Source organism: Giraffa tippelskirchi, chromosome 2 (assembly GCF_054371585.1).
Source record: "Giraffa tippelskirchi isolate mGirTip1 chromosome 2, T2T-mGirTip1v1.2.pri, whole genome shotgun sequence".
Taxonomy (NCBI): Eukaryota; Metazoa; Chordata; class Mammalia; order Artiodactyla; family Giraffidae; genus Giraffa; species Giraffa tippelskirchi.
Window position 1 is genome coordinate 37592628 of NC_137276.1, and position 26878 is coordinate 37619505.

General features: G+C 39.9%; 1 protein-coding gene across 2 annotated transcripts in view; it reads left to right on the forward strand.

Annotated features, from left to right (window-relative positions):
* HTR7 (5-hydroxytryptamine receptor 7) overlaps positions 1 to 26878 on the forward strand; it is a 202589-nt gene that overhangs the window by 157685 nt on the left and 18026 nt on the right. Inside the window, exons 7-8 of one of the 2 annotated variants that reach the window (XR_014072805.1) lie at positions 3713 to 3916; positions 7585 to 7720. The exons of the other annotated variant lie outside the window; for it this stretch is intronic. The gene's annotated coding sequence lies outside the window, so the exon portion shown is untranslated. The remainder of the gene's footprint in view (positions 1 to 3712; positions 3917 to 7584; positions 7721 to 26878) is intronic. 2 annotated transcript variants of the gene reach the window in all.

Here is a 26878-nt window from a genome sequence, read left to right on the forward strand (position 1 = left end):
ATGATTAAATGAGAGAATATGGGCATAAACATGCTTAGCAGAGAGCCTGACACAGGGGAAACTCAGTGAGTGATGGTAGTTAAATATACTAGCTTCTGGTACATTATATGAGTTTTAAACCAGGAGCTTCATTTATTTTCCTTTCCTCCTTGATTCCAAGAGTCTGCTTCTTTTAGGATTGCTAGTGATAGCAATCATCACTGTATGCTTATTAAATGGTTTGATAGGAAAGACATGTTTTTTATATTTTATGGCCCATATCATCAAATAAGCACAACTATTTTCTGTGAATAAGTCATATTCTCAATACAGGAAACAAAATTCCTGATGGGGATGAGGGTAATCTAAGAGGCTGCTCCATATATTATCAGGACAACATGTTAGATTGGAATCTTCAGAATATGAGATAGTTGAAGGTTCTTTCTTTAAAGTTATTTGGGAAGGAGGTCTGAGAGTAACATCAAAGAGGACTCCAGCCTAGAAGCAAGCTAAGTATTTCTGGAAACTACATAAATCCTTTCATTTAGTGAAATATAATCTCATTATGAGCATAACACAACTGACCTCCCAATACCTTGGTGATGAGCCCCGCTCTGGCCAAGGTTCCCTTGGCACGTTGCGGGAAGATATCACAATTCTTCTGAGAGATTCAATGACATGTGGGGGACATACGCAAACTATTTGAAAGACAAATTGGCAGTTACCTAATCCTTGAGCTCTTGGTGATAAAAGTGAGGATTTTAAAAAGGTATTTGTTTGGTCAAAAGTGTTTTCTAACTCTTACAACAACTCTGGTATGAATTGTTGTTGATGACGTTCAGTTGCTCAACTCTTTGCGACCCCATGGACTGCAGCACACCAGGCTTCCCTGTCTTTCACCATCTCCTGGAGTTTGCTCAAATTCATGTCTTTTGGTTGGTGATGCCAACCCACCATCTCATCCTCTGTCATCCCCTTTTCCTCCTGCCCTCAATCTTTCCCAGCATCAGGGTCTTTTCTAATGAGTCAGTTTTCTTTGCATCAGGTGGCCAAAGTATTGGAGCTTCAGCTTCAGCATCAGTCCTTCCAATGATATTCAGGATTGATTTCCTTTAGGATTGACTGGTTTGCTCTCCTTGCAGTCCAAGGGACTCTCAAGAGTCTTTTCCAGCACCCCAGTTCAAAGGCATCAATTCTTTGGCACTCAGCCTTTTTTCTTGTCCAACTCTCACATCCATACATGACTACTGGAAAAACCATAACTTTTACTATACATACCTTTGTAGGCAAAGTAATGTCTCTGTTGTTTAATACACTGTCTAGTTTTGTCATTGTTTTTCTTCCAAGGGGCAAGCATCTTATAATTTCATGGCTGCAGTCACTGTCCACGGTGATTTTGGAGCCCAAGAAAATAAAGTCTGTCACTGTTTCCATTGTTTCCCCATCTATTTGCCATAAAATGATAGGACTAAATGCCATGATCTTAGTTTTTTGAATGTTGAGTTTTAAGCCAACTTTTTCACTCTCCTCTTTCACCTTCATCAAGAGGCTCTTTAATTCCTCTTCTCCTTCTGCCATAAGGGTGGTGTCACCTGCATATCTGAGGTTATTGATATTTCTCCTGGCAATCTTGATTCCAGCTTGTGCTTCATCCAGCCGGCATTTCACATGATGTACTCTGCATATGAGTTAAATAAGCAGGGTGATAATACACAGCCTTGAAATACTTCCCCAGTTTTGAACCTCAATTTGTTGCTCCATGTCTGGTTCTAACTGTTGCTTCTTGACCTGCATACACATTTCTCAAAAGGCAGGTAAAGTGGTCTGGTATTCCCATCTCTTTAAGTATTTTCTACAGTTTTTTGTGCTCTACACAGTCAAAGGCTGTGTGTAGTCAGTGAAGCAGAAGTAGAGTTTTTTCTGGAAATCTCTAGCTTTTTCTATGATCCAACGGATGTTGGCAATTTGATCTCTGATTCCTCTGCCTTTTCTAACTCCAGTTTGTACATCTGGAAGTTTTTGGTTCACATACTGTTGAAGCCTAGCTTGAAGGATTTTGAGCATTACTTTGCTAGCGTGTGAAATGAGTGTAATTGTGCAGTATTTTGAACATTCTTTGGCATTTCCCTTCTTTGGGATTGGAATGAAAGCTGACCTTTTCCAGTCCTGTGGGCACTGTTAAGTTTTCCAAATTGCTGGCATTTTGAGTACAGCACTTTCACAGCATCATCTTTTAGGATTTGAAATAGGTCAGCTGGAATTCTATCACTTTCACTAGCTTTGTTTGTAGTGATGCTTCCTAAGGCCCACTCTCCAGGGTGTCTGGATCTAGGTGAGTGATCACACTATTGTGGTTATCTGGGCCATTAAGGTCTTTTTTGTATAGTTCTACTGGTATGAATTATTATCTTGATTTTTAAAGATGAGAGAACAAGTTAAGAGACTTTCAAAATTTAGCTCATAAATAGTGGTGTTTAGATTTGAATTTAAGCCTGATCCTCAAGACCAATTACACTAAATTACTTTGCAAGTAGGTTTGCAGTAAATGTTGTGGGTAGGCAGAGGCCTTTACTTTTAACCTCTGGTCAAATACTGGTCTATAGTCAACAAGGCTTGTGGCTGCTGAAATAGTCTTAGAGGTATGTTTAAGCAAAGATTTTCCTTGCCTGCTATGTTTCAGGTTGCATATCCTGCTGCAGTTCTAGAATAAATTGGAATAGGAGTCTTACCTGGTTCTCTCAAAGCAGGAATGGAACCAGACTCACAGGGGTCTCTTGTCCCAACTCATTCATTCATCAATGTTCAGTCAGTGTATTCAGTGCCTACTATCTGCTAGGCACCTGCAACACTTTTGTGAGCAAGATAAATAGACACTCATTATACTCTGATTTATATTTTAGGCTCTGAAAGTTCCAGGATTGTGCTGGATTTCCAAGGAGGAATGGAATTTGCCTGTTGAAACTTTGCAGTGGAGATGGTACTGCAATGATTTGATTGTTTTTGTAGATTACAGTGATATTTCTTCTCCATTGCTCCGATCTAAGTAAATGTCAGGAATACTGAAAAGGTTGAAACTGACATGTTTCTATCAACAAATCCATATTGGTTGGATGTAGTGGGATAAAGCAGGCTTAGAAATCACCCACCTTCCAGGTACACTGCTTTGCTTGTATCATTTGTGACTTGTGTTGATGCTTTTGGTATTCATTGAATTCTTAAAGTGCCAGAACTATAAGTGCAAATGCAGGCCCCAACTCTTGTTTATTTCTACCCTTGAAAGTCAGATAAATGTGTCCAAAGGTTCTCTGCTAGACAAACATTATGCTAATTTTTATTAGGAGTCTTTTTTCAGTAACAGTAACAATGATCCTCTCCTAAAACAAAACCAAACAAGAGCCCCCAGAACTGAACTTTCTGAAATCTACCCTTCCCACAGCCCTCCAGGCAAGTAAGTAGCTGACTGTTTCTTTCTTGGTCTCTGAGGCCTGGAAAAGGAGGGCATTCAGTGCAAAACTTACACTCTGAGAGGAGGCTGAGATATAGTGGCTGTGCTAAGTTGCTTCTGTCGTGTCCAACTCTGTGACTCTATGGAGCATAGCCTGCCAGGCTCCTCTGTCCATGGGATTCTCCAGGCAAGAATAATGGAGTGGGTTGCTATGCCCTCCTCAAGGGGATCTTCCCAACCCAGGGATTGAACCTGCATCTCTTACATCTCCTGCATCTTTACCACTAGTGCTACTTGGGAAGGAGTGCCTGGATCCAGATGTTTGGCTCCCCCTCTAAGAAGCTATGTGACCTTGGCAAGTTACTTATCCTCTCCCTTCTTCAATGATCTTCTCTGTAAAATGTGAATGATAAGAAGAGTACTTATCTCATTCCCTGTGAAGACTAAATGCGTTAAAACATGTAAGGCATTTAGAAAGGTGCCTGGCATACAGTGAGTATCCAAAGCTAACTATTATTGATTATGAGGTTTATTGTGTTGTGGAACTTCTTACTGTGTCCTGCTAGACAAATACCTGTGGGTCTCTCCAACAAGTCATATACTTAGGACTAGTCTGAGACTTCTCTGATCCTTTCACTTCCATAAACCACAGGACATCATCTGTGAGATGCTTCCATCTCTAGGGTCAAGGGGCAGATGGGCATGGGGGAAGGGAAAGAAAGAGTGTGTTGCTTTGTTTCCAATTCTAAATGGGGCGTTGTTTTAAAAACTTGGGTATCTAGAATCCTTCAATCAATTAGCCTCGGTATTTGGGGAGGAAAGTAGGAACTAAAATACAAGCTAAAGTGCTATAAATTTTCTTTGTTGTACGTATTAGAACCTGAGGCCATTTGTTAGCTAGAATTTTAGCTAGGATTTAAAATGTGGTCTGTATAACTGGTTTAGGTAAAAGACTCACTTAAAATTCATAAGACCTTTGCACCTAGTGAAGGAAGCAGTATGTAACTGTATTTAAAGCTACTGCTCTTTCTAAATTGTGCTTTTAAATGTTCCAGAAGCGAGGCCCCAGTAAGGAACCATTTTTGCTGAGCACAAGTAAGCCAGAGAAGTCATGTGGTACGAGGCAACTCCTGAGCACTGGGAAGAGGACTATTTGAATGAACCAGCAACTTGGTTCCTCAATAAGTTTTTGGGTTGGGACACGGTAATGGCTAGGATAACTGTTTGCAGGAAACTCTTGGGGATTTAAAAAGTCTCAATTTTTCTGTTTCTGCTGAAGAAAGAATATAGAACCACCACAGGTAGCACAACTCACAGGCAAAGATAGCAGTTTTCTTTAAGCATAGTGTGAATATTTAGTGAGAACTAGCTTCAGCTGAGGGCTTCAGATGGTGGCTCAGATGGTAAAGACTCAGCCTGCAATACAAGAGACCCAGGTTCACTCCCTGAGTCAGTAAGATCCCCTGGAGAAGGGAATGGCAACCCACTCCAGTATTCTTGCCTGGAGAATCCCATGGACAGAGGAACCTGAGGGGCTATAGTCCATGGGGTCTCAAAGACATGACTGAATGACTTTCACTCACAGCCTCAGTTGAACTTTGTCAGCAGGCGGATGCAATCTGTCAAAACACACAAACTGCAAATGGGAGGGAAGCCCTGGCCTCAGGCATGGAATTTTTTTCTTTTTTTTGAGAAAATTTTCCTAAGCCAAGGTTTAATTAAGTGCTGATAGAAAGAAAATTTAGTAGTGAGGGGTGCTATTCTTCACCTATCCTTGTTTCAATATCGTTTCAAAACACGGTCGGTCGTTTTTACCTGCAGAATGTCCTTATCCACTGGTTCTGCAGATAAGGAGGGAGGATGGATTGTGCTTTGCCATTTTATATCAGAAACTTGAGCATCTGTGGATTTGGGTATCCATGAGGGCCCTGGAACTAATCCCTGACAGATACTGAGGGATGACTGTACCTACTTGTCATGTGACCTTAGATAAGCTGCTTTGCTGCTCAGTGCCTTAGTGTCCTAATATGTAAAGTGACATTAATAGTAGTTTCTGTTGCATGGAGTGGGGGTCTTGTGAGTATTAAATAAATTGATACATGATAAATACTTAGAATAGTGCCTGCTCACCCATAGTCTTTGCTTTTATTGCTATTATATATTATACATTATGTTTAATAAGTACCGCTTAGATGATCAAATACATTGTTTTTCTAATAGTTCCTCTGAAGAGAAAAATCATTAAGTAGTGTGGAAGTATACATGATTTCATTTTCCCCCATTACCCATGCCAAATGGCGACCTACTTGGTCTGGTCTACGTACCCACAACAGACTAGGTTTTTGAGAGGAACAGAGCAATCTATGTAGCTGCTGCTGCGGCTGCTGCTAAGTCGCTTCAGTCGTGTCCGACTCTGTGCGACCCCACAGACAGCAGCCCACCAGGCTCCCCTGTCCACAGGATTCTCCAGGCAAGAATACTGGAGTGGGTTGCCATTGCCTTCTCCAGTGCATGAAAGGGAAAAGTGAAAGTGAAGTCACTCAGTCGTGTCCGACTCTTAGCGACCCCACAGACTGTAGCTTACCAGGCTCCTCCGTCCATGGGATGTTCCAGGCAAGAGTACTGGAGTGGGGTGCCATTGCCTTCTCCGAATCTATGTAGGACTGTTCTTTATTTTTAAACCTATTAAGCAATGGTAAACATCTCTGACACAGAAAGAAAACTCTAACCAAATGATTGTTTTATTTATCAGCATCACATAGTGCCACAAGTATTTGGCATGGCATTAAAAAACCACTCTAGACTGTTATTTATGTCTACTACTTGGGATTTTAAACGAGGATCTAAACGTTAGAAATTCAGTAACACCACTGGGGATACATGAAAAGTGTACCTCTCCTGTATCTATAATAATTCTCTACTTATTGTTCCTGGAGAGACACATAAGTTGCACTGTTCCTGTTACTTCTGTCTTAAAAGAATGGTTGAAAGATGAAAATGGTAAAATAGCTGAGAAAATAGCCAAGTTGTATTCTGATAAGCAAACTGCTGAGCCATTTTTTATTTAATGGAAGCAGAAGGAAGTAGGCTCTTTTCTGCTTATTTCAAGGCTTCCTTAAAGTGATCAAGCATCCTTGTTTTCACCTTCTTGTCCCAGCTGCTTGGAGGTTTGGGCTCCTACTGAGAGTAGCATAACATAGGGAGAGGGAGTTCTGTTTTTCTTAGGAGAATGATGAAAGGAAAATAAGATGGTGACTCAGCTGGCCAGCAGGAGGCCCTTGCATGGGGAACACTTGGTACTGCCTGCTCCCTCCTCCACCTGGTATTCTGGCTGAACCCGAATTAAGTCCTATGGCTGCATACAATGTGAAAGACTTGATAGAGGGGTTCTAGGCTCACCCCACCTCCCTCATTTTCTTAAATTCTTGACATTGACTGTCCTCTGTGATTAACTCAGAAATATCAGAAACTGCATGAAGAACATGGCTACTCTGAAAAGGGACTGGAAGCATGGAATTTCTGCCCAAGACCCCGTAATGATGCAGTAGAATTGTTGACAAAGGGGTCTTTGACTTAGGAGAGAAGAGGTGTTACCTCATAGTGATCCATTAAAACGACGGAGTTGAATGTTCCTGCCGCCACTGCAGAATTAAAATGATCAGGGTTAAACAGGATGGAGGGAAATGTAGGGAAATAGCCAACACTGAAGAGTAGTTATCCATAGTTGGTCAGTGTAATTGCACTTATACATTCTGGAAGCCTTGCCACTGAGCCATGGGGGAGGGTACCTCCATTCAGCCTTCCTCAGCTGAACACAGAAAAGGAATTGAGTGATAAGTTTCTCAGATTTCCTGAGGATAATAGAGAACACTCTAGGTGCATGAGAAAGACATTAATTTATGACATACAGTGGATGCCATAGGTCAACAGAGCTTAATTCTCTCAGGTTAAGAAAGGTTCCCTGCTATTCTTGGCATGGCATGTTTCAAAGATGGGGCTAGTGAAACAGACAGCCCATGGCTGGGGATGTCTCTCTGGTCAGGGTGTAGGATAGTTTTATTCATACCCTTGACTCGGGTCAGGCTTTAGAGTATATGTAATTGTGAAATGCCATTCATTCATTCACTCAACAAACAACTGACTCTCTTGCCCTTTTCTAGGCCCTGTGCCAGAAGAAGGGGACACCATGGTAAACAAGAAACAGATGAATGAAAGTAAATGATAATCTGTGCTAGGTTTTGGAGAAACTCTAAGGGACAAGGAGAGAGAAAAACAATGCATTTGGGAATGTGGATGGTAAGTCAGGAGGTAGGCATACTTCAAAGAGGGATATTCCTGAACACACAAACTTTGTCTCAGCTTGGCGGATTCACCTATCTGGCAGGTGGTGGTAGCCATTTAGGCAATATTTATGCCTTTATGCAGAGAAACAAATGTTATCTCTCTGCTTCACAGTTCTTTTATAAACACAAGCAATTCCTTCTCAGGATCCCTGCTATGATGCTGGAATCTCTGTATTGCTAGCACATAAGAGAGGGCTTAGCACATAGCAGGTATGTGACAGTGTTCGGTAACAAAAATGAAAGGGGCTTTTAGAACAGTAGGATGTTGAATCTGTGGTGTCATAGAATAAATAAGTTCCACATTTTCTCTACTTATTGTTGAATTTTTGGCAATAGTAAAGTACTTTGACTTTTTTTCTTGATCTTTCTGAAATCAAAGCAATCCCAGAGAATGTAAACTCCTGAAAAAAGTTGAATTTCTCTTTCATGTGAAAGGGGAAAAAACTCCTCAAGTTTCTGGTGTAGTAGATATTATATATGTGTTGATTTTGCCTGTGTTGCTTCAGTTCATGTCAGGTACTTCTGTGCTGATATGGCATTGGATATCTGACCTTAGAATGCTTTCAAAAGCATCCTACCAATTTATTCATGTATGCATAATGAAGAACCCTGCAATATTTTAGAGCTTTTTTATTAAACAACACTAAAGCTTACTTGTGACATAATTTTCTCATGTGCTCCTAAAAGGACTATGAAACAACTGTTTTGACATTTCTTGAATTTATTTTAAAACAAGAAAAATTGTATATTTATTAATCTGGTGAAATGATTTATAAATAATTATAAATAATTAAATTCTAGAAGGTCCAACCAAATAAGATGTCATCCAACCATCTTATCCTCTGTCCTCCTCTTCTCCTTCTGCCTTCAGTCTTTCCCAGCATCAGGATCCTTTCCAATGAGTCAGTTCTTCTCATTAGGTAACCAGAGTATTGGAGTTTCAGCTTCAGCATCAGTCCTTCCAATGAATATTCAGGACTGATTTCCTTTAGGATTGACTGGTTGGATCTCCTTGCAGTCAGTCCAAGGGCATGTCAAGAGTCTTCTCCAGCACCACAGTTCAAAAGCATCAATTCTTTGGTGCTCAGCTTTCTTTATAGTCCAACTCTCACATCCATACATGACTACTGGAAAAACCATAGCTTTGACTAGGCGGACCTTTGTTGTCAAAGTAATGTCTCTGCTTTTTAATATGCTGTCTAGGTTGGTCATAGCTTTTCTTCCAAGGAGCAAACATCTTTTAATTTCATGGCTGCAGTCACCATCTGCAGTGATTTTGGAGCCCAAAAAATGAAGTCTGTCACTGTTTCCATTGTTTCCCAATCTATTTGCCATGAAGTGATGAGACCAGATGCCATGATCTTAGTTTTCTGAATGTTGAGTTTTAAGCCAACTCTTTGACTCTCCTCTTTCACTTTCATCAAGAGGTTCTTTAGTTCTTCTTCACTTTCTGCCATAAGGGTAGTGTCCTCTATGTATCTGAGGTTATTCATATTTTTTCCCAGCATCTTGATTCCAGCTTTTGCTTCATCCAGCCTGGCATTTCACATGATGTACTCTGCATATACGGAGAAGGCAATGGCACCCCACTCCAGTACTTTTGCCTGGAGAATCCCATGGACAGAGGAGCCTGGTGGTCTGCAGTCCATGGGGTCGCTAAGAGTCAGACATGACTGAGCAACTTGACTTTCCCTTTTCACTTTCATGCATGGGAGAAGAAAATGGCAACCCACTACAGTGTTCTTGCCTGGAGAATCCCAGCGACCGGGGAGCCTGGTGGGTTGCCATCTATGGGGTCGCACAGAGTCGGAGACAACTGAAGCAACTTAGCACTAGCACTCTGCATATAAGTTAAATAAGCAGAGTGACTATACAGCCTTGATGTACTCCTTTCCCAATTTGGAACCATATATACCATATATACAGAGAAGGCAATGGCAACCCACTCCAGTACTCTTGCCTGGAAAATCCCATGAATGGAGGAGCCTGGTAGGCTGCAGTCCATGGGGTCTCGAAGAGTTGGACACGACTGAGTGACTTCACTTTCACTTTTCACTTTCATGCTTTGGAGAAGGAAATGGCAACCCACTCCAGTGTTCTTGCCTGGTAAATCCCAGGGACAGCAGAGCCTGGTGGGCTGCCGTCTATGGGGTTACACAGAGTCAGGCACAACTGAAGCGACTTAGCAGCAGCAGCAACATACCATATATAGGTGTATACCACATATAGGATACATATGTTTTTGTGTGTGTATATCTCCTATATTTGTCTATATCTCTCCATGTATATGGATACACACACACACACACACACACACACACACACACACAGTATGTGCATGTGTGCTAAGTCACTTCAGTCATGTCCGACTCTGTGACCCTATGGACTGTAGCCCACAAGGTTCTTCTGTCCATGGGGATTCTCCAGGTAAGAATGCTGGAGTGGGTTGCCATGCCCTCCTCCAAGGGATCTTCCCGACCCAGAAATCAAGCCCACATCTCTTATGTCTCCTGCATTGGCAAGTGGGTTCTTTACTAGTAGCATCACCTGGAAAGGCCCTCCCCTCATATATGTATGTATATGTATATATATATAAATGATTCTGCTTCTCAGGAGAACTCTGAGTGTTGTAGATTATTGGGTTCAGCTGTTCTGTTCTTCTTTCCTACAGTCTAGTTGGACCTGGGTAAAACTGGTAACAGTTTCTAGATTTCTGCTGCTCTGATGAGAGATCGGAGAGATGTGAAAGGAAGCCAAGGCAGTGTCCCACTCTTAAAGCTGCCCTCCCAAAAGGAAGAGAGCTTTTGGCACTGGGGAGAGGAACACTGAGCACATCCATTTATTTTATTTATTTTGTTGTATATTTGGCAAAACAGAAAAATATGGGTGAGATTTTGAATCTTCATATACCATCATATTAATCTGGTAGGTAGGCTGTGAGTCATGAGCCTGTCCTGGAGGGAGAAACAGGGCTTCATGCAATATCTGTGCCCCTCTTCTCTATAACAAGAGGGTCAAGGAGCACAGCAACATTCATCTCATGGCAGGATTTTTATCACCTCTAATACATAATATGACGTGATGGGAAGGGGGAAACTAGAAAAGATACAGTGGGTATAGTTCTAGAGTTACAGATTCAAATATTTTGTAGCTAAGATTGACTTGAGATTTTTCTTGGTATTGGAGTGTCTTTTCTTAGTTTGGGGTATTGGTACTTGAGGTGACTCACTTTATTCTATCACCCCAACTTGTGTCTAATAGAACTAGCCAAGTACCTGAAGATTCCAAAGGCTGATACCCAGCTGGTTACAGGTATCATTGGTTGTGTATGTTACTGTCCGTCATTCCACTCACCAGTGGGAATAAAATAGCTCCTAAATAGCTAGAACCAAGATGTAGAAGTAGAGTTTTGCTTTCTTTCTCATCCTCTCTTCAATTTCAAGTGTTCCCACCCTGGATCTTCCATCCTTCAGCAGCATTTGTTCTTTCCTTGTCCCATGCTCCATCAACCTGGATGGAAGGGCTAGGTGCATACTATCTCTTTTTTCCCTTAAGATCTCCTTTGCATTCCCCTTTGACCCAGACCAACTTTACTCACATTTCTAATAACATACATCTTACCAACCTCTTGTGACTTAGTTTTTCTTGTATTTACACAAGCTCTGGGCTTCCCAGGCGGCTCTGCTGGTAAAGACCCCACCTACAAATGAAGGAGACGTTACAGACGCAGGTTCTGTCCCTGGGTCAGGAAGATCCCCTGGAGGAGGGCATGGTAACCCAGTCTAGTATTCTTGCCTGGAGAATCCCATGGAGAGAGAAACCTGGCGGGCTATGGTCCATAGGGTGGCAAAGAATTGAACACAACTGAAGCAACTTAGCATGCATGCAAGCTCTAAACAGAACTTGCAATTGTGATCTCTGAAAGGCTGGGTTGGGGAAGGATAATATAATTCAGAATATGGAGTTTGGTTACAATTTTACAGAATATAAATGGGGTTACATGTCTTTCCCAGGACATACAACATCTATTACTTAAACTTGTACCTGCTCACTAGTTCCTAACTTGACTGTTGATATCAGCACAAAGAATATGATATTTTATTATTCTAGAGTATGAAAGATTGCTTGAGTAGTCTCTCCCTGATCCTTGGGATAAAATGATTTGTAGATAAGAATGATTAATAGAACTGAAGTGAATCTTAAGAAGTCTAATTGACCTCACTGTTTCAGGTGGTCATTGCTAGACCAGCAATGACAAAACCACTTTAGACTCACATAAGCAGTCTAATTAATTGCAGGTGACTGCCTGAAAGCCTATGTTGATATGAATTGTGTGATCAAATCCAGACTTGAATTTTCCATAATTGGTATGTGATATCTGATATGGATAAGTGATGGAAAAGTGCTACAGATTCCATTCCTGGTTAAAATTAACAGAGATAGAGAATTACTCCCTTCAGTTTAAAATGACTTCACACAATGAGAAAGGGTTTCTGGTGAGCAAAGGCAGAGGGAAATTCCTCTTGCTACAAAGGAAAGAGGAGGTTGACAAATAGCCTTATTTTTTGAGTATGATAACCTTTCTGAAAATGTGCTAAAATAGAATAATACTCTTAAAATGATTATTTGGACTGTGAGAGAAACTTTAAAGGCTAATAGAATGGCCTTGTTTGTTTTCCTAGCTCATAAGGACACACTACTGAGAGTGAAAGTATGAAGTCGATGAAAATTGGCCTTCTTCACAACTGAGTGAAGATGTTTCCATGGTCAGAAAACACTCTTAAATTGGACTTTCAGTGCTCTAAATTTAAACATATAAATTAAAAAATACTGTTTTGCCGAACTGTGTGAAATAGTGCCTTTTCCCTTTAATGGAAAATCCATTCCCACATAAAAACAGAACTTGCTGTTCTTGGTTCAGATAGCTTCAGAGAAACCTTTTTTTTTTTTGGTCATCTTTCTAAAATGTGGGTACCCTAGACTTAGTTAAGAAATAAACAGAAACCACAATACCTTTCTTTCAGAGATGTTAGCCTGCAAATAGGGTTATGTTGTGGCTAAGGCCCAGCAAAAAATGTCTAAAGGGCTAATGAAGTCTTTGTAAATGCAGGCAAACAGACTTACAACCCCCTTCATAATATGTGCAGTGACAGCAATAATACAACCACTTTTTGAATAATAAGCCATCATTTATTATTATATACCTGCTTGTCTCCTGACTTGCTTCTTTCCTTTCTTCCTCTTGCCCCCCCAACACCTCCCCTCTTCTTGTTTCACATATACTGAGTTCCTATTATGTTCCAGAAACTCTGTAAAGCTCAGGATGTGATGGCATTGGGTTTCTGAATAGACAAGGATTCTGACTTCACAGAATTTACACTCTAATGTAAATTTATACTCTACTGGGGAAAGCTGGGTATGCATTATTAACAATGATGTGTTGTGTCAGGATGGATTGAATTGTCTATCTGTGTCCTTTTGGTGGACACAGGGGAAATTTGGGGACTAGAAGAGAGTGATTTCAATGTTTTCTTATTTATTGCTTACTGATATGAGGAAGGACTTCCCAAGTGATTCAGTGGTAAAAAATTCTCCTGCAATACAGGAGCCATGGAAGATGTGGGTTCGATCCCTAGGTCAGGAAGATCCCCTGGAGAAGGGCATGGCAACCCACTCCAGTATTCTTGCTTGGAGAATCCCATGGAGAGAGGAGCCTGGTGCAGTATAGTCCATAGGGTTGCAAAGAGTTGGACATGACTGAAATGACTTAGCATGCATGCACGCTGTATGAGGAAGGCAGAGGCAAATGTATCTTTACTATGAAATAACCTAGATGCTATTTTACAAAGAATTGGGTTAAATTCATATTAATAGGAGAGGTCAAACTTAGAAAAGGATATAGAGCAGATATATTGATCTTTAGAAAGAATTACTTTTACTGTGGTAGGTTCTGTCCTGTCACCTTGATTCTGATTCACCTGATTACAGCAGGGCTTGATTCTGCTGTAATGTGGGAACTGCCAAAGAGTGGCTCCAAACTTGCTCATTTTCTCTCTAATCCCTACTTATAGGTCTCTCTTGATTTCAAGAGGGTGGTTGAGGGTGATGAATATTATTGTGCTAGGAAGAGGGCATGCATGCTCAGTTGTGACTCTTTGTGACCCTCAAGGAATGTGTAGCCCACCAGGCTCTTCTGTTCATGGAATTTTCCAGGCAAGAATGCTGGAGTGGGTTGCCATTTCTTTCTCCAGGGCGTCTTCCTGACCCAAGAATTGAACCCAAGTCTCCTACAACTCCTGCATTGGCAGGCAGATTCTTTACCACTGCCTCACTTGCTATTGAATGTTAATTGTTAGTTCAATAATTTTAATAAACTAATTAGTCTATCATTAATCTAGGTATTGCTTAAAGTATTTTAATAAAAACCACATACTTATTTGGTTTTCAGAGCTGTATCTTAGTTTAAACAACAAAAAAAGGACTATTACAAAATTGAAGATGAACAATTAAAGCCCTAAATTTCTTTAAGAAAGAGTTGGTTGTGATGATGAAACAATAAATACTTTTTGGATTATTCCAATTTAAGAATATCCAGATATCTCAAGACATAGAACCTGTGGTTTCTAACTTTTATTCCATGGACTTTTGTGAACTGAGATTTTTAAGTAATGCCACAGTGAAAATAAATAAAAGAATAATCTAGGTATTATACCAGAATCAGAAATATACTTAATAGTTAGAGGTTTTCTGATAAAGAATAAAAAAATCTTGTAGTAAAATATTTTTACCCAAATTTATACCAAAAATATAAGATGAAACATATAATTTTGATCTTAATAAATTAAGATGATTTATCTCTAACATCTTTGTTACTTCATAAGGTAAAATATTTCTTTTTCTTGTGGATGGTCTTGATCACTGCCTCCTGTACAACGTCATGAACCTCTGTCCATAGTTCTTCAGGCACTCTGTCTGTCAGATCTAATCCCTTGAATCTATTTGTCACTTCCACTGTATAATCATAAGGGATTTGATTTAGGTCATACATGAATGATCTAGTGGTTTCCCCTGTTTTCTCCAATTTAAGTCTGAATTTTTCAATAAGGAGTTCATGATCTGAGCCACAGTCAGCTCCTGGTCTTGTTTTTGCTGACTGTATAGAGCTTCTCTATCTTTGGCTGCAAAGAATATAATCAATCTGATTTCAGTATTGGTCATCTGGTGATGTCCATGTGTAGAGTCTCCTCTTGTGTTGTTGGAAGAGAGTGTTTCTTATGACCAGTACATTCTCTTGGCAAAACTCTACTAGCCTTTTCCCTGCTTCATTCTGTACTCCAAGGCCAAATTTTTCTATTACTCCTGGTATCTCTTCCTATTTTTGCATTCCAGTCATCTATAATGAAAAGGACATCTTAGAAGGTCTTGTAGGTCTTCATAGAACCATTTAACTTAGGCTTCTTCAGCATTACCGGTTGGGGCATAGACTTTTATTACCGTGACACTGAATGGTTTGCCTTGGAAATGAACAGAGATCATTATGTCGTTTTTGAGATTGCATCCAAGAACTGCATTTCAGACTCTTTTGTTGACTATGAGGGCTACTCCATTTTTTCTAAGGGATTCTTGCCCATGGTAGTAGATAAAATGGTCATCTGAATTAAATTTGCAGTCCATTTTAGTTCACTGATTCCTAAAATGTCAATGCTTACTCTTATCATCTCCTGTTTGACCACTTCCAATTTATCTTGATTCGCTTCCACTTTGCCTTGGTTTTTCCAGTAGTCATGTGTGGATGTGAGAGTTGGACTACAAAGAAACTGAGTGCCGAAGAACTGATGCTTTTAACTGTGGTGTTGGAGAAGACTGTTGAGAGTCCCTTGAACTACAAGGAAATCAAATCAGCCAATCCTAAAGGAAATCAGTCCTGAATATTCATTGGAAGGACTGATGCTGAAGCTGAAACTCCAATACTTTGGCCGCCTGATGCCGAGGACTGATTCATTGGAAAAGGTCCTGATGTTGGGGAAGATTGAAGGAGGAGAAGGGGACGACAGAGGATGAGATGGTTGGATGGCATCACCAACTCAACGGAAATGAGTTTGAGCAAACTCTGGGAGTTGGTGATGGACAGAGAAGCCTGGTGTGCTGCAGTCCATGGGGTCCCAAAAAGTTGGACACGACTGGGCGACTGAACTGAACTGAACTGAAGGTAAAATATGATGAACATTTCTAACATCATTTGACACATCAGAGGGACTTTTTTTCTTTTTTTCTAAGTACGTTCATTCAATCATAGATATATAAAGCACCTATCTGAATGTGTTCAGTGAACTACTTTTATTCAATTGCCATGGTCAAGTGAGTGATGCTGTTTGGTGGGCAGGAGTGGGGTGAGAGTGGGAAATGCTGCTTTAAAATGAAGGCTCTTCAGTAGTCTTACTGACTTCTGGTTTCTTAGGTATGCAGCAGTGGGATTAGAGGAAGCTTAGAGAAAGTAAACAATCAAAAATTTTAATCATGCAGTTATTTGAAACAGCAACATAGAGGAGTGAAACCCTTCCTCCTCCTCCTCCTCTTTTTCTTCTTCTTTTTTGGTTAGTACTTTTATCAGATTTGGTATTACAATGATTTTATCTTCTAAAATTCAACTGAAGAAATTTTCACCTTCCTCCCAGGAATGGAATAGATTAAATATTTGTCTATTCTTTCAAAGATAGCCGAACATGGCTATGAACCCATCTGGTATTGATGCCTTTTTGAAGGTGGGCTTTTAATCACCTTTCCAATTTTATGATGATTGGAATGTTTGAGTTTTCCATTTCTTCTTAGGTCAGTTTAAGGAATTTGTGTTTTCAGGAAAAACATTTTCAAATCTGTTTTGAATGCATCTTAAAAATATGTATGTGATATATTCTCTTATAATTCTTTTAAATTCTCTTACATCTGTGGTTATATTTCTTTTCTCAACTCTAATGTTGCTCTATTTTTGCTCTCATTTTTTCTTATTCAAGTGACTGATTAAAAAATTATCTATTTTTTTTTCTTCCAAAGAACCAGTTCATGGATTTCTTTGTCTGTTTTTAAGCCTTTCTATTCTTTGTTTTCTATTTCATTAGTATCAGTTTTTATCTTTATTCTCTCTTCATTGCTTCTTGGTTCATTTTATGGTTCTTTATCCCCCAACTTTTTAAGATTAGTACTTAGCCCCTTTGCACTATTCTTCCTTGCCCATTCTTCTTTAATAATAAAGGTATTTCAAGGTATAATATTTCTGTGAAATAGAGTTTTCCCTTTATCCCATAGATTTCTGAAAAAAAAAAGTTTCTCTTTTTGCTTTCTAAGTCATTCTGATTTCCCTTTCATTGTACTTTTTTGATCGAAGACTTATTAGAAATGTGTTTCTAAATTTTTTTCAGTGGTAATTCTTGTCACTTATTTCAAGTTTCATTAATATATGATCAAAAGATATAGTTTGTAAAAATCTTTACTTTTAGAATCAGTCAAGTTTTTGAGTTGAGTACATGATTACCTTTTCAAAATGTTCAGTGGATATACAAGAAAAATTGTATTCTCTATTTGAAAGTAAATGTTCATGTAGAGACTCAGTGGTGTGCTGATAAACGTTTAATAGCCAAATCTCTAGATATGATTTGTAGCAATTATAGCATTTCTGTTTTCCATGGTGTATATATGCCTGTCGTGACCTATTTCTAGTTACTAATGTGACAACACTGAATATGGAGATGGGATGAGATACTCACAATTGGCTTCCAAAAACTAGTATACACTAGTTCATCTATTGATTTAATTAGCTATTAAATCAAGCTTATTTACTGTATTATTAAATTCTTCTATAACCTTAACTTATTTTTGACCACTAGGTTCTGAAAGAATTGTATTGAAATCCCCTATTTCAATGGCATTTTTCAAGTTTTCCTTGTGTATCTAATAGTTTTTGATCCACATATTTAGCTGCCATTTTTTGGTACATATCAGTTCAGTTCAGTTCAGTCGCTCAGTCGTGTCTCTTTGTGACCCATGGACTGCAGCATACAAGGCTTCCATGTCCATCACCAACTCCTGGAGCACTAAATTCCTCAATTAAGTTTTTTACCACCACATAATGATGCTTTCGGAGAAGGGAATGGCAACCCACTTAGTATTCTTGCCTAGAGAATCCTGTGGACAGAGGAGCCTGGTGGGCTGCTGTCCATAGTAGGGTCGCACAGAGTCGGACACGACTGAAGCGACTTAGCGTGCACTGGAGAAGGAAATGGCAACCCACTCCAGTATTCTTGCCTAGAGAATCCCAGCGATAGAGAAGCCTGGTGGGCTGCCGTTTATGGGGTTGCACAGAGTCGGACATGACTGAAGCGACTTAGCAGCAGCAGCAGCAATGGTGCTTTCAATCCTATATGTTTTAACCTTAAATTCCACCTTATATGATATTAATGTTGCCAAATCTGTTTTCTTTTTTGCATTTATCTGATATCTCCTTGCTGATCCTTTTATTTTCCATCTTTATCATGTCAACTTAGATACAAGTTTGCAAATAGCAAAATGTATACAACCTAATCCAACAATCTTTATATTTTAGTAGGAGATTTCAGTCTACTCACATTCAATATAATGACTTTATTTCTTCAATCTTTGCATTTCATTACTCCTTTTCTTTTTTTATTTTTAAAAATTAATTAATTTATTTTAATTGGAGGATAATTACTTTACAATATTGTGATGGTTTTTTGCATACATCAACATGAACTGGCCACAGGTATACCTGTATGCAACCCATCCTGAAGCCCCCTCCCATGACCCTCCCCATGTGGCATACCCGGGAGCCTACTCCTTTTCTTGTTTCTTCTGTTTCCTTTCTCTTAACCTAGCTGGTTTAAGTTGATATTCATTCTTTTTCTTTCCCCTTGTTAAATGGTCATCTTCCACCAGACGAATAAACCCAACTATTTCCCTGACTTGGGGTACACTTACTGTCTGATGTTTCCAGTTCTCCCTGCCCCACAGGACGAGACCAATAAAATACTTTCACTTCTCTCACCTTTCTTTCCCCTCTTGCTACCACTAAACTTTTGGGATGTTTTCATTTTTTTCCCTAAGACAAATGCCTAGATGTTGCTATTACAATGTAAGTATCTATTAGAGTTTTCCTTCTAGGAATTTACCCTTCTAGGGCATAGAATTAGGTTTCAGTCTGCTCTTAGCCGTAGATTTGATTCTAGTGTTAACTTCCAATGTTGTAAATGTTAGTCTGAGTTTTTTCTTCCTGTGTAGGTAGTTGTTGTTGTTTGCTTCGTAGCTTGTAAGGATTTTCTCTTTATCCTAAAGAGATCAAAGATTTTATTATGGCATGCCTCAGTATCTCCCCCCTCCGCCCCCCATTCCTGGCCTTGAAATCAGACAGCTTTTTTAATCTACAGACCCAAGTTGTTCATTATGTCAGAAACATTTTCTGCTTTAACGAAATACTACCTCATCTGCTGGTAGTAGCAGATCATCTACTATACCCCTTTATCCCCACTCATCTATATCCCTTTATCATGCTAAAATATCTGCTATTCATATATTAGGTCTCCTGGATATAGGCTCTAAGTCTCTATACTTTTTCCTTTGGTGTTTGAAATATTTCTTGCAGGTCATTTCCTAAGTTACTAATTCAGGTTTCAATAATGATCCCCTATACAAAAGTAAAATGCTGCTTTTGTTTGATAAAATTTCTCCTTTAAATTTATCCAGACTTCCAAAAGCATAGATATATTTTGAAGTCACAGAAGCCAGGTGTTGGAATGCTCCTTCATCTCTTACTAGCTGTGACCTTGAACAAGGTACTTACTCTCTTAAAGCTAAGTTTTCTTATCTATAGGGAAAGGACTGATATCACCCACTTAACTATAATCATGATTACAAGATAGGAAATAAAGAGCTACTTTTTGCAAGATACTGGGTACCTAAAGAATATTTCATACTATTTTAGTGTATCATTTGATTAAGGATCCATATTAACAAAAGTAAATTGAACCCTTTAGGAGGAAATCATTAGGCTTTTATCAACATTGATTACGCGTTCTTATGCAATTTTTGGTGGCTTTTGCATAAAACACTTTTAAACTTTGCTAATAGAATTATAATGTCTCACATTCATATAGCAATTGACAGTTTATCTATAGCCCTGTGATTGAAAACAGTTATTATTATGATAATGATACTGCTAGTTAAATGATTTTCCAAAGATTACCTGGCTAACAGGTGGTGTAGACTGCATTTATTCTCTGATCTGAAAACATTTCTCCTATTGAGAATCAGTGCCACAAATATCAATAACTGAATTTTAAAAAATATAATCATCAGTTTCTGGTTGAATTTTATTCATTCAGTTATGTATACAATGATTAGTAATTCACTCATTCTAGGTGCCATGCATCATTTTGATTGCTAAGGAGAAAATGGTGAGCAAAAACAGATGTAGTTTCTCCTTTCATGAAGCTTCCAGTCTAATGAGAGAGATATATATTAATCTAAAATCATATGTGTGTGTGTGCATGCTCAGTCATGTCCAACTCTTTGCAACCCCCTGGACTATAGCCCACCAGGCTCCTCTGTCCATAATATTATCTCAGCAAAATACTGGAGTGGGGTATAATATCCTCCTCCAAGGGATCTTCCCCATCCAGGGATCAAACCTGTGTCTCCTGCGGATCCTGCATTGACAAGAAGATTCTTTACCACTGAGCCATCTTATACATACATATAAATTTACCACTGAGAAGTACATATGAATAGGAGATTTTACATTGTCAGGAAGGTTAAAAAGGGCTCCCTGAGGAAACCATGAAAAGGTGAGGTCTTAAGGATGAGTTCTGTTAGCCAGGCAAAGGAGGGTTAAGTGGGGAGAGGAGCCTTCAGTATAGAGGGAATAGCCTACATAAAGACCCCATGTTGAGAGCAAGCCTTTCAGATGAGAGGTTTAACTCAGTGACACCAGAACCAGGGTGAACGGGGAATGTGTGAGGGGAGGCTGCAGAGGGAAGCGGGGACTGGAAGATGAAGGATTCTGAGAGGCATGTTACATATTTTTGTCTTTGCCTTAGATTAATAGGAGGCCAGCTAGAGTTTTAAGGGAGTGTGTGTGTGTGTGTGTGTGTGTGTGTGTGCTGATTGGTACTTATCTCTCTGGCTGAAGTGGAAAGAAGGGATTAGAAGGCCAGAGTAGACACAGGTAAATCAGATGCCTGTTTGGTTTGAAGAAGTTCAGATGGGGGAAAATGATGACTTGGAGTAGGAGGTGGCAATGAAGACAGAAAGAAAGGGATGAATTTGTGAGGTAATTAGGAGGCCAAAGCAATTGGACCTGATGATAAATTATATAGAGAGGCTGAAGTAGAGAAGTGTGTATAGATGAGATCTAAATCTCTCCCCTAAATAGCTAGGTGGATAATAGGTACACTTACTGTTTTAAGGAATTCTGAGAGAAGACTGAATCTGTGGGGACTAAGATTGTGAATTTGGATGAGTATATTCAATCTGACATCATATGGAGATGAGAGTTACAGTTGACTACATATGTCAGATGCTCAAGGAGTAGTCTGGACTGGAGATAAAACATGAGTCATCTACTGTAGATCATTATTGATGTTGTGGGTGTAGCTGGAGTGATGAATAAGATTCTATCTCTTTTACTTTCTGAGATATTTATTTCTGGAACTCTTTTTGACTACTTTAGGAGATTTAGGGCCAACATGACACCCTAAATCACCAGGATTATCTGCATCTCTACAGACACTTGTAGAGAGTGCCTAAGGGCCAGTCTGCACTGACGCTAGCTGTGAGGCAAGGAAAGCAGGTAGGCCAGATGGCCCAGTCCTATTGCGATGAGAATATGTACTTAGATACTACATTGTAGACAAGGAGAGAATAGGAGAACATTAAATCGGAAGAAAGGGGGAAAAACTGCAGAAAGGGAATTTAAGTCGACTACTTGCTCAAGTAAAGCTGTTACACTGAAGGAGGCTTTTCAAAACTTGAGACTAAATAACCTTGAAGTGTCATATTTCTTTTTCCACCGTTGGTGGGAATGAGAGCCCCATAAAGATGTGACAAAAAGGACTTGTGTTTGTTTGTTTTGTTTTTGTTGCACTTGTGAATGGTACTGTGTGTATCAATGCCCTGCCACACCATAATTTAAAATGTCTGACCCATGAACTTGTGATGGACCTCACCAGGTCTTATAGATTTCACAGAGCTGGTTAGTGGCAGAGCTGGAGGAAAACCAAGCTCTTGCTACCATGTTTCTTCTCAAGAACTATGATTAGATAAAACTTGTATTTCTTTGCAATGTATTTTCCTAGGCATTTTATATCCATCTCATGTATTAATTCAGCCATATGAATACTTGTTTTGTCTATGCAGCAGCAGCTAGTAATTGGGTTTGAGATATATATATATATATGTGTGTGTGTGTGTGTGTGTGTGTGTGTTTCCCAGGTAGTGCTAGTGGTAAAGAATCCACTTGCCAATACAAAAGACATAAGAAATGCAGATTCAGTCCCTGGGTCAGGAAGATCCCCTGCAGGACGGCATGGCAACCCACTCTGGTATTCTTGCCTAGGAAATCTCATGGACAGAGGAGCCTGGTGGGCTATGTTCCATATAGTTGCAAAGAGTCAGATATGACTGAAGCAACTTAGCACACACACACACATAGTAGACATTATATAATGTCATATCAGATATCATATAATTTATATATTATAAATAATATAATTTATATAATGCATGTGTTTATGTTTAATACTATGTACTACATAGTATCTCTCTCTGTATATATATTTTGGATTTGGTTGCCATGAATCCAGAAGTGATAGCTGGGCTACTCAGTCAGCAGTTTCTACCATCTAATAGCAGCAAAATCCAGAATGGTAGGTAATCGCAGCCACATTTAGATTGCAAACATAAGATAGCAAAAGCCTGACTGTAGAGGATCACTGTCTCTACTCCTCGCCATGTGCAAAGGGACTTACCAGGAAATGAACAGCTTCAAGAGCTCTGGCCTTGCGAACATAAATCCATGTTAGTTGTAACCTTATCCAGCTTGCCCATCCATGTGCACCTGGAGTACCCACTGCATGACATTTTAACAGACTCTGGGGGCTGGTTCAAAGAATAACAATCCAGCCCAGCCTCAGCCAGCTGTCTACACCTGACTCAGCTCTCCTCTGATTGATCACGAAATCTTGGAGAAGCACAAGCCTGATATTGAGATTCTTATTCCAGATCACACAGCCAGTGATTTGGGACATGTTTTACACTGAGGGTCATATTCTAGCAATAGTCCATGCTGCCTTTCATGGGGCAGTGATTAAAAACCATGGTGTTGAGTCAGATAGTCTTAGATTCAAACCTTCTATTTCCAAGCTGGTTGGAAAACCTAATTAGCCTACTTGAACTTCAGTCTGCTTGTCTGGAAATAAGAGATGATAATGCTTGTATCATGGAGATATTATGAGGAATAAATGCGATGGCAGAGCCACGTAACTATATCTAATGCTTATCCAGTGCTAATGGCTGGAATTTTCTGAAATAGGCATTGCGTACTGAGGAAGCTTCTACCTGCAACTCGGGTGGGGCATAGTGGTAGACATCATTGCTCTGGATGTTTGTTCAGGTCCTCTTTTCTGAGAACTGTGCAACCTACTCTAACGCAAGAAACCATTTACCTCAGTGAGGCTGTGTAATAATTCCAACAAGGGTGCTCATGCCCCATGTAGGAAACACTGGTAAATAGTCTCCCTGCCCTGTCATAGAAAACATTTCCATGAGGCTTTCTTCTATTTGTTGGAGATATTACTCTTCTAAAGCAGAACCAAATCCTGGCTTGGTCGCAGAACCCTAAGGAGATTGTGTGTGTGTTAGTCGCTCAGTCGTGTCTAACTATTTGCAATGGCATGGTCTCTATCCCACCAGGCTCCTCTGTCGTGGGTTCTTCCAGGCAAGAATACTGGAGTGGATTGCCATTCCCTTCTCCAGGGGATCCTCCTGACCCAGGGATTGAACCCGAGTCTCCCACATTGCAGGCAGATTTTTGACCCTCTGAGCCACCAGGGAAGGTGATACTGGGTTGGCCAAAAAGTTCTTCAGGCTTTCGCATAACATCTTACAGAAAAACCCTAATGAACTTTTGCACCAACCCAATATTTATGAAGTATGTTTGGAGTTTAGTTGAGTTGCATTTAACTGAGTCTCCGAGTAGCTCCAGATTTCTGGGGCAGTCCTGGAGCCCAGTTTGGCTTTTGCTCTTAGGAGTTTACTTAAACTGAGTCTCTTGTAATTTCAGTCCAGAAGCTTCCGAGATTAATTAGCCCACCAGAGCTGTGTTCTAGGCTGTAATAAGTATGCCCAGAGCTTGTTCCTCATGGCTCCCTGGAGTGACATGTAAAAAGCATGTGGAATGGAGGATTTGTTTGTTAGGTGTGACCCTTCCATGTGTTGTGCCTCTCCTCATCGTGACAACCAAAAGTGTTGGTTGGACAAATTCTTCTCTTTGTGGATTTCGTACATTGGAATTTAAATCTTCTCACTGAACCCACAAGCCATACTGCTGTTCTTCATGAAGTAAGGGGCTTGCTGGTAGCTCTGCAAAAACTGCTGGAAGTTTGTCTTATTATTTTAATAGCCTTCCTAGATTGCTGGCCTGTGTTCAGGATGGAGACGATTCCCAGGGCATTTTCCTCAATTCTAGCCCCTTATAAAAGTGCATTTCCTAACCCCTGGCCTAACGTCTGCTCCCTGTCCTCCCTGGCAGGGCGCTGGTACAGAACCACACACAGGCTGAGATGGCTAAGGCTTGTCATCCAGGTCAAGCCTTATGGACTGGGCCCTTCTGCTATTTGCTCTCTCCATTCCAGGAGAAGACTTCTGACTAATAATGTTAAGTTCTTTTTCTCTAGTCATGAATCCTTCTCCAGAAAGAGCCTATTAGCCATCAATAAATTGAGCCCAATGGCATTAGCAGACAAGTGGAGTTAAAAGTAGGTCAGGTCTGGTATGTTCCAGCTGTCATTTCCGGCAGCAGAGGAATGACAGGCGCTTGAATTTAAAGGGAATGGGGTGCCTGTTAGCAGCGTTTCCCACTACTTTGCCCTTTCAGTCTTCTCCTTTTGGAAACATCTTTGCTGGGCTGGGCCTCCCTCTGGCGGAGTGCGGTCCAGTTTAGTCCAACTGCTAGGTCTTTCTGATCTGGCTCTTCCCTCTTCAGTATCCTGTTTTGTGACTTCTTTCCTTCCCCCTGAATGCCCTGACAATACTAAAGGGCTCAGTAGTATCCAGGTCTTACCCAAGCTGTCCTTACTGCTTAGGAGGCCTGCCTTCCACATCTCCTAATTCACTCCTAGAAACTGCAGCTCAGACCGTGCATCCCTCCTGAAGCTCTGCTTTACCACCCTTGACATTGGCATTAGCCCTTCCATGTTCCATGCAGACTCTGCACATTTTACATGTTTCCATCCTTAAGCATGCCACACTATCACATATTATAATTTAATTACTTGTCTTTCTTGTTACTCTGGGAGTTCCTTGTGAACCTAACCTATCTCTCTCTCTTTTTTTTTTAGATAAACTTCAGTTTCTAGAACAGTTTATTTTTTTTAAATCACATGGTGATTTCAATTTATTCATTTATTCAACAACTATTTTTTTAACTTTTTATTTTGTATTGAAGTACAGCCAACTATTATTGTGATAGTTCCAGGTGGAGAGCAAAGGGACTCAGCCATACACATACATGTATTCATTCTCCCCCACACTCCCCTCCCATCCAGGTAGCCACATAACATTGAGCAGAGTTACCTGTGCTATACATTGTTGGTTATCCATTTAAAAAAAGCAGTGTGTACCTGTACATCCCAAACTCCCTAACTGCTCCTTCCCCTCACCCTTCCCCCCATAGAACAGTTTTAGATTTATAGGTAAATTGAAAAGACAGTACAGGGAATCTCCATAGATCTCTTTAGTCTCCTCTATTATTGATGTCTTAGACTGATAGAGTACATTTGTTATAATGTGGTGTAGTATTATTACTAGAGCCACACTTCACTTATATTTCTTTCATTTTCATCTGGGTGTCCTTTTTTGTTCTAGGAACCCCCACATTGCATTTCGTTTTTGTGTCTTCTTAGCCTTCTCTTGGCTGTGACAGTTTTTCAGACCTTTCTTGTTTTGGGTACCCTTGAAATCTTTGAGGAGTACTGGTCAGGTATTCTGTTAAATGTTCCTCAACTGTGATGTATCTGATGTTTTTCTCATGAGTTGGCTGGGGTTAGGGTACATGTGATGAACCCGATGCAGCACTGTTGATGGTGACCTTGATCATCTGGCTGAGCTAGTGTTTGTTAGGTTCCTTCACTTAAAGTTGTGTGTCCCCTCTCCCCCACCCCTTCTACACTGTGCTCTTTGAAACAGAGTCACCATGTGTGATTATTACTTCTGAGTGGGGAGTCCAGCTTGAGTACATAAATTACTTGGGATTCTTCTGCCTGGCAGCTTTGTTTCTTCTCACTCATTTACCCATATGTTTTTACATCATTGAATTCTGAGTGATTAGCACAGGACTGGGGAAGCGGTAGGCACTTAATATGTTTTATTGGTTATTGTTTCCCAGTAAATCTCTCTCAATATGGACATGACAGTATAACAGCCTCACTAATAAGAATACTAAAATAAGAAATACTATTTTAGAAGCACTATTCTAGGTATTGTAGTGCATTTAATCCTCACAACAATACTACTGGGATGACACTATTATTATCACCAAAGAGGATTTTTTAACTTGTCTAAGGTCACACAGCATATAAACTGTAGAGATAAGAGTCAAATCCGTGTCTGATTCCAGAGTCTACACTCTAAAGCTGCAGAAGCTGGAGTTGGTCTCTGTTTCCAATACCTTAGCCTTGCTCCATTGAGCTTATCCCCTAAGAGAACGGGTCCAATATATGAATATTTCCCAACTAGAAGTCCTCTAGTGGAGTATTCTTATTTACTTCAAATTCTTCTTTAAATCTATAAGACCTCCAAAGCACATTGGAGCAGAAATTCTTAAGAAATC